Below are 9782 nucleotides of genomic sequence, written 5' to 3' on the forward strand. Positions count from 1 at the left end.
TCAGATCCAATATGCTCGAAAAAACTATAGACAAAAACTTGTGTATATGGAAAGACAACATAGTCTGTTACACTTTATTTATATACAGCTTTAATTCTGTTAAATTGCTACACCACATTTTTATTTTTGCCCCTGAACTATGCTGATACCATATATTATAAACGAATGCTTTGTAATTCTCTTTAGGTTAACTTATTTAGCACCTACTATCTACATCAATAATGTTATCATTTATCTCAATAAAATATATTTTTTCTTGTATGTGTATCTTATCTACACTGCTATGTTAGAGCAATTTTAGAGAAAGACTCAGTCAACTGTTTTTATAGCGCTCTTATTTCTTAATACAGTGCTTTAAACAGATTTGATACTATCTTTGTAATAAAAATTATCATAGAGATAAAACCCTTCATCAATAAAATGTTATAAAAGATTCCACTGCTGTCTAGTCATTCATTCATTAAAAAGCACTTTTAATGCAGTTTCCTTTCTCTTTTTCTAAATTCAAATACCGATGTTCTTTTTAAATTTAGGCCTTTGCACTTTGTCTAAATCGACCAAGCTATTATGGTCTTCTGTAGTTCTTAAACAAACATCTCTTTGGTGTCTCTTAAATCTTTTCAGTGTTTATAATAAGGCTGTCAAGTGTTTTTAGCCTCTTTTCAGAATTTATATTATCATAGTCTTTCAGTTCCTAATATACAACTCAAACATTGGTGTTCATTTGGAGTACTATCTTCATACTATGTACTTTTAAAAAAGTGAGCTTATGTCTTAAAATAGTATATGACTTCAATATGATAGCAGAACTAAAACTAGGATTAAAGTCTAGCATTCAGAAACACCTGTTAACTTATTCTCAATTTCTTTTAATTCAGGCTACTGAACATAGTGAACTTTTACTTTTTTCTTGTTTATTTTTACTTGTTTTTCTTTCATATAATTCTCATAATATTTTTTATTTCTAAATAAAAAATTAATTTTGACAGTAAATTGAATGTAAAATTGGATATACATACACTTAACAGTAATGCAGAATTGTAGCACAATGTACCTTGGTCTTAATGTTTAATGTTTTCATATAAAAGGTTATTTGGTGGTAGATTTCTTTAGGAGCAGGATCTTAGGAGCCATCAAAATAGTTAACTTATCTCATTTTCACTCAGTTCAGATCTCTCATTTAGTTATAGCAGAACTTAAAATTCTTATTTGCAAATCCATGTTGCAAACTGGATGGAAGTTTATTTTTTATTGCAGGAAGTGAGAACTTTATTATAATTCATTCATTTTTATCATTTAAACTTTGATTAATTCTAAGAATAGTTGAAGTTACTGTGAGAAATATTTGAGAATCTAAAGAATTAATTTAGGAGAGTCTCAAAGACCAAGAAGGCATGTAAGATTAAATTCAATGTGATGTAATGAAAACATTGTAATATATTTTGACACAACCCATTCATGTGATATATTGTTTAGCATATCTATGTATTTCAGGAGGTCATAGTCATAAACTGTGAATATCCTTTTTTAAAATCTCTAATAATTGAAGTGAAATTAATTATGATATGAAATAATAAAATTGTAAAAAAAATTAGTGTAGCTTGCAGACTATTAATTGTTACGGAACTTTTTGATGTGTTACTAAAAGTTGATATGTCACTACCCGTCTCCATGGACACAGTAATGTGTGTTTTAGAGAAATCATCCAGTATATCTTGTAATAAGAGCCAAAAGATATTTTCAATAGAATTAATAAATTATTGCTTAGATTTCTTTTTAACAAAGCAATTTTTTATCAAGACTTATCTAGCTAAGTACAATAACAACAATAGGAAGAAATCAGAATCTCTCTCATTACCTGCTTCTGTAATTGTGCATGCATAAAGTATGCCTGAAGGCTTTGGAAAGAGAGATTCTGCAAACTGAATACTAATTTTGTGAATACTGTAATTTCATGTCTACCATCCATGTTCAAGCTGGTTGTGGCTTGAGGAGCAGCTGAGGCTTTATGGAAAACTTTGTAAAACATTCTATTTAGAAGCAATTCTTGTTCTTTGCATTATGTGCTCTGGGTATTTTTCTTCCTTTGTGTTTTATTTTGAGCGCGTTTGTATGAAAACAAGATCTTTGTTTCTTACAAGCACATCTGCTCTTGCTGCTTATAGATTAGGAGAAGTCATCATCCTCTGTGACATCATAATCATTTCCATGGCAACCAGTTTGGCTTACTTTCTTTGAAAATGTAATAAAAAGTTACAGAACATTAGCAGCAGCAAAGTGTTTATCTCAAAACAGATACATAATAACTTCTTACTGATCTGCACCCACTGTGTGTGGCCCATTCATTACAAGGCACCAAAGCTTTACCCTATTGCGTTTAATTCCCTTAATTAACAGTCATGTGACTGTCAATTCCTGTTATCCACAATTTAGAGAAAAAATAGAATGCTTGAGGAAACAAATTCTGAAGTGACCAACTTTATTGTACCTTAATGCCCTGTCACATGGCTTGGCTTAGTTCACTAAGGGAAAAAAAAATATGTGAGACCTTGGTGTATTGTGTCCTACTGTAAATAATTATATAGATTTGAATAACATCTGGAAAAATCTTGAAGCCCTTTACTTGAAATGATTTTATGAACAGGCACTACATTCACTCAATCACTTTAGTAGTGTCACTAGTGTGATGAAATGTGGCTATGAAAGACCTCAGAACATAATCATTTGGATAGCCAGCCAGCCAAGGCTGGTAAAAAGCACTGGAACTAGGAATAGACTTTGTAGCATGTTCTACTACATCAATATTTGTTAAAATTTTGAATTTTTAGACACAATAGTCAAGCAATCCATAAAGAAATATTTATTGAGTACTTGTATTGGGGGTCATGTGTGAAATAACAGTAGTATAGACACAATATCTGACCTCCTAAGCCTTTCTTTGAGATTAATGTCTAATTCCTGTCATTATTTTTTTTCCAGCACTACCAAAATACTTTTACTTAAATCCTTATTCCTTTAAATTGTTCCATTTTATTTTTAAAAGTGTACATGTTTGATATGAACCACAATTAGTTCAGGAGAGTTGGTTAGCTGGGCCTAAGTAAGCTCTTTTGTGTTGAATACTAAGAACATTTGGGGATGTAGAACTCAGAGGCAGATGTTGACTGGGTTTACTTGCATTCAGAATGGCAGCAATTGGATATGTGATCTTGGACCTGATTATGAAGCCAATATCGGTGATAGAGGTAACAAACACACGGAATTGTGAGTCTCAAGAAAGGTCAGAAATGAGAGGATCGGCATGAGAAACAAGGACAAACCATCCAAATCAAGGGAAGAAAGCCCAGGTGATCTATCTAAGGAGAGGTGGGGCAGGTGTTTTGCAATGGTCAAAATGGCAGGCAAATGAAAGAGATCTAAGCAGTGGGGTGTTCAGTGTTGGAAAGTCCAGTTGCAGGAATCAAGGCCCCAGTCAAGGAAAATTGAGCTCAGAAGTAGAGTATCCACTCACTGTGGTACCAAGGGACAAGACAGGAATCAATTGACAACAGTCTAAAGTAGTAAACGTCCCAATGAGTGAGCATAGTATGTGCATATATTCATATACAGGTGTCCCTCAGTATCCTGGTATTCTAGGACCTCTCCAGGAATACCAAAATTCATCGATGGTCAAGTCCCTGATATAGAATGTTGTAGTAATTGAATGTAACTTATGCATATCATCCCAGATACATTAAATTATCTCTACATTACTAAAAAAAAATCTAACACAATTTAAATTCTATGTAAATAATTGTTTAAGGAATAATGACAAGAACAGAAGTGTCTGTACATGTTCATTATGGACACAACCATTCTATTTTTTTGGAATATTTTCAATCCATGTTTGGTTGAACGCACAGATGCAGAACCCACAGATATGGAACCCATAAAGACGGAGGGCCAGATTTTTTTTTAATTTATTTGGTCATTCAGTGATAAACACTCTATTAGACAAAGAGATTGAATAAAACTGACAAAGTTAACCTTATGAAACACATTAAACTGGGTTAAACAGACAATGAATAATTAATTCAGCAAATACATGTACAATCACTATGTGTATTATGTGTCATGGATCAAATATGACATGAAAAGGAATAAAGCAATGGGGTAGAGGATGCTATGGAGGATGCTAAGGCCTCTTGGAGAATATAACATTGGTTAAAAAAAATTATTTACCTCACCCTCCACCCACAGCCCTGTGGCCCACCAAATTTAAAACTACAGCTACTTAACATATATATCCAGGGTTAGCCCCATTCCCAAGTTTTGTTATCAACCAGTGACACCCCCTGCACCCAGTGATTCTCACCACCAAAATCTCCTTTACACTCCCGAATTACCTCATATGTCTGTCCAGTTTCCAAGGTTAGCTGACATCCTTAATCTGATTTGCTTTGTTCCCAGTTAAGCCCTCACTGATAAGTTCCTGAGTTGCAAATCACATATTAGGAGGGTGGGGGTTTCTTCTATTAAGGAGAGAACTAGTATTGGTTACAAATAAGCCCCTAAATCTCTTAATATATTGCTCAAAGCATTTAGGGAGATTCAGGACCTTTCTAAACCATTGATGAATCGTCTCTTTGGAAGATTTGAATCCTCTCCTGGCCCCTCTGCATAAACTTGTCAGACAAAGGAGGGAAGGGAGCAGAGAATCATAGGGGGAGTTTCTAGGGTCCAGCGTGGAACTGCTGTTCATCAGTCACATGGCATACCTAATAGTAAGAGGAGGGTCGGGGGGCTGGCAAATAAGTGTGTGTGCTCTGAAGGAAAAAAAGAAATAGGTTTTGGTGAGTCAAAAGCCTTAATCTTTTTATTCACCTAAAACATCCATTTTACTCTCTTGTCCACACAAAGAATTTACTTATCCTCAACCCAAGTGAAATCATCAGGTGGGCCTACCTAGGTGGGTCCTTGGAATTGGTTTAATGCTCTGTTATCAATGTCTTGAAATTACTAATAATTTTATCTTTTTTTTTTTGGAGACGGAGTCTCGCTCTGTCACCCAGGATGGAGTGCAGTGGCACGGATATCAGCTCACTGCAACCTCCACCTCCCAGGTTCCAAATTTCTCCTGCCTATGCCTCCTGAATAGCTGGGACTACAGGCGCATGCTACCACGCCTGGCTAATTTTTGTAATTTTAGTAGAGACGGGGTTTCACCATATTGGTCAGGCTGGTCACGAACTCCTGACCTCAGGTGATCCACCTGCCTCGGCCTCCCAAAGTGCCAGGATTACAGGTGTGAGCCACCGTGCCTGGCCAATAATTTTATCTGTAAACTTGTGATTTTTTTGTTTTGTTTGTTTTCTGGTTTTTGTTTTTTTAATCAAATCTAGTGTGATAATGGAGCAGGCATGTGAGAAGAGATATCTGCAATATGTGTGTCCTCTGTTCCTTGCTGTCCCATTCATATATTAGCATTTTTAATGTCCCATGAGCACAGAATTCCAGTAGACCTATGATGCTAGGGAGTTTAGCAAATGAAAACCACGGCCACTCACACCTGTCATCCCAGCACTTTGGGAGGTGGAGGTAGGAGGATCATTTGAGCTCAGGAGTTTGAGACCAGTTTGGGTAACATGGTGAAACCCCATCTCTACAAAAAAAAATTCAAAAATTAGCCAGGGGTGGTGGTGTGCACCTGTAGTCCCAGCTACTTGGGAAGCTGAGGTGGGAGGATTGCTTGAATCAGAAAGGTGGCGGTTGCAGTGAGCTGTGATCATGCCACTGCCCTGTCTCAAAAAAAAAAAAAAAAAAAAAAAAAAGGAGTACAAGGTAGCCATGTTACTTCTACGACTGAGTGAGCAGGGCACTGACAGCTTCAGGAAACCACATTTTTGCATTGGGACAAAAACGTGCTTCAGACACAAAAAGAAGGCAGTAGCATTCTAAGAAGCACAAAAGTCCAAAGAATCTTTTGCTATATTTCCCTGTATTTGCCAACCATTTACACTAAAATGATGTCATGGAAAGAAAGGGAATGATAGAGCCATCATAGTTCCTTCTCATTTTATTCCTGCCTTAGGAAGGAATAATGTAAGCCAAAGGTAGAGAGCATTGCTAGACTATGGACACATTGTGAAGCAAAATAAAAATAGCCAAATTAGTTGTGTGCAGCATCTCCACTGTTCTAGGAAAAACAAAATGCATAGGCACGTATAAGCTCAAGAAATACAAATTGTATAAGTTCAGTAATTCTACATGCAAGTTAGATGCTATTGTGTTTGTATTTAAAACTGGCATTGCACAAGATAAAGATGAACATTAAAATTAGATTTTCCCTTATTTAGAATGGCATTAAGTAACAAATATAAAACACCATTACCAGTCAAAACGTACAACAGAAGATAATAGAAAGTTTTATATTTTAGTACTTTTAATGGCACATTTTCTTTGCTTCTTTGAACTAGAGTTCTTACATTTTCAATTTGAACTGCAAATTATTTAGCCAGACCTCTGTTGGGTGATCTATGTTGTCTCCCCAGCATAACTGTAATAAAAGCTTCCATTCAGAAAAAGGAAGAATAGGATACACAGAGCAGTCCATTACCCATAGAAATTATTAAATCCTTCTGGGTAGGCACTGCAACTACCCAAAATGTGAGGTAGTTTCTTGTCTGTTCATGATTCTTCTTTCCGTGGCTCTTGGCTACTGTCTCTCAGTTTCTTTCTTAACCATTACTGCCCTCCATGGCAAGATCTGAAATAATTGTTGGGGAATATTATCTTCTTGGGGTTGTACAGCTTTCATATCTCTCTTCCTTCCCATGGGTTATTTTTAAGGCCTTTTTAGCCTAACACATGAGTTCTTTGGCACCACAATTTCTTCAAAAATTTCTTAGTAAGCTTCTGATCTATTTGCTTCCAGTTAGTTCCATGTGCCAAGGTTTTTACTAGATGTCGTTATTCAACTCTCCGTACTCTTTGTTTCCTAGTCCTGTTTCTCCTTCAGCTTGATGGCAGGTACCTTGAGGCTATCTGAAACAATATGCTACAGTGGAAAAGTGTCTCTCTTAATCTGATGTTTACTGAAGGGCTGAGTTGTTTGAGAAATCTCACTGGCTCTTTGTCACTCAGGACCATTTTTTATTTGAGGTCCAAAAGCTATCAACTTTTCAACCGTGTAAGGCCCTTGATCTCTGAACTTTCTTCTGTCCATTCTCTGCTTGGAAATCAGCCCGAGCTCACCTGAGTGAATATCTTTTTTGCTTAAGTTGTGGCCAACTCACTATCACTCTGACAGTTCCAACTACTTGCCCTAGAGCCACAGACTCAGTAGATGTGTGGTCTGCTTTCCAAGCTCTCCCATGACGGCTTTACTGAAAACCTGCTGAGACACAGCAGAACTCTCCAGACATCCAGGCTGCTCTATCATAGCCTCACTTTCTGTTGGCCAGCCACTAAACTAATGCCACTTATTTTTGGGTATTGTGATTATAGTAGCACATGTCAAAGTACCAACTTCTGTACTTAGGAAGGTGGAATAGCTACTGTAAACAAACACCAAAATCTCAATGCCTTAATATGCTAATAGTTAATTTCTACTGACATAACATATTACTGTGAGTTTATAATGAGTGGCACACCACTTGGTAATTCAGAGAACCAGGCTCCTTCCATCTTTAATTATTTTATTTTGAATGACCAAAACTTATATTTTTGAAAATCTTGGTTTAAAACTTTTAGTTGCAGCAATTAAAAGACCTGTTTAGAAGTTTGGTTTGACTGGGCATGGTGGCTCAATCCTGAAATCCCAGCACTTTGGGAGACTGAGGTGGATAGATCACTTGAGCTCAGTAGTTCAAGACCAGCCTGGGCAACATGGCAAAACCTGATCTCTACAAAGAATACAAAAATTAGCCAGGTGTGGTGGCGTGTGCCTGTGGTCCCAGCTACTAGGCAGGCTGAGGTAAGAGGATTGCTTGAGCCCAGAAGGTGGAGGTTGCAGTGAGCCAGGATCATGCCACTGTACTCCAGCCTGGGTGACAGAGCCAGACCTTGTCTCAAAAAAAAAAAAAAAAAAAGTAATTTGGTTTATTGTAATGCTTGGATTTAGTGCTTGTCATAGTTAAAGACTCCTTAGAATCAGAGGTAGAACTAAATGAAAGAAATATATATTTGTCTGCACTGAAAACATCATGATACTCTGTTTTCAGTCCTACTCACCAATTTATACAAAGATGATTTTGAAGTTTTACTTATAAATTTCAATTTCCATCTTTATGTTAGTAGTTCTTACAAACTAATCAAAGGATTGGCTATTTTGTTTTCGACAAATGTACTTCAAACACACTGTAATATTTTTGGCATGTCAGAAAATTCTGTATTTAAATTTTTTAGCTATCAGAATATGAAAAGTGTTTTTAAAGATGGCAGATTTACTTACTTAGCTTCAGCTGTAAAAGAATGTTCTCGTAGAGACCATCCCCAAAATCCCTTTTCAAAATGTATATTCTTTTTGAAAGTAATTACTGTTTCACTTATTGTTAAAATACTACCTCTACCATTAAAGAATTGCTTATTTATATTTTCGCAGGTATCTATTAGGCAGTATAGCCACTGGCTACGACAGAAAATGTCACCAACCAGAAGCTGACAGTCAAGAGAGCCCTTTCTCAGGGCTAAGAAGAAGGAGTGAAAAATAAATCTAGAGGGGCCAATGAAAGATATCTGACACACATAAAATCAGTCACACATGGGTGAACTGTAAGAGACTGAAAGTAAATAAATGAATGAAGTTACCATTGTCAAGCCCTCCCGTTATGGAACTCCTCCATTTCCCTCAAAAAACCTCATATAATCATATGTGAGAAAAGACTGTTAGGGTCTCTAATGGGCCCTCTTTTCTAAACAAACTGAGAAATGAAGCAACATGTAGCATATGAAGGCAAATTCTCATGTTTAGTATTATGAAATCTAGATTAAAGAATGTAGCTTAATATAAGTACCAGATGGGCCTGCTACAAAGACCCCAGATATAGCAAATTTACCCAATCCATTTAGGTGTTGCTATAGAGAGGCAGGTGTCTCCCAGGGAGAGGACAGAATTCCAGTAGTCCAAGGAGAGGACTGACAGTATTGGGTTGGAGTGGTGGAAAGACCCAGACTTTGCCTAGCAAAGTCCCTTCTAATAGAAACAAGGTTTGTGAAAACCATGTTCCCTTCTACTGAAGATTGGCTAACGAGCAGATCTAGTGAGGATACCAGGGTCAACTCATATACTAAATATCAATAAAGTGTAATGTATTTCTTTTTAGATAAAAATAAATATAAGTACAAGTTCTAATATTTCTTTAACCCTGAGAGATTTTTCTGCAGACCTCTTAGGGTATACCACTCTTGAAGCTGTTGGGCTGAAATGTGCACTATTGGACCACTATTGGCAAGTTTTATTCTAGCCCAGTTCCTGGTAATAATCCTGGCCAAAGGTGGGAAGAATTTCATATTGTGGGCAAAATTTGTCTCAGACACTATTTTGACTCTCATCCAGCTGTACTGGAATCTGACTTAGTCCCAGTACCACTTCCAACCAAGCTCCAGGCCCGTCTTCCACTGAACATGTCTCTAGCTCTTTGTGAATAGCTCAGCATCAACATGTCATCACTGCTTAATTCGAAACTGACTGCTATTGATAGTGTGTCATCCTTATGATTATATATGAAGGACAATATATTATGTCAATTCACTGAAGTCTTTATCTCTCATGAAGGTTGGAATGGCTTTTATTTTTTATCTGA

This window comes from Pongo pygmaeus, chromosome 11 (assembly GCF_028885625.2).
Source record: "Pongo pygmaeus isolate AG05252 chromosome 11, NHGRI_mPonPyg2-v2.0_pri, whole genome shotgun sequence".
NCBI classification, from domain to species: Eukaryota; Metazoa; Chordata; class Mammalia; order Primates; family Hominidae; genus Pongo; species Pongo pygmaeus.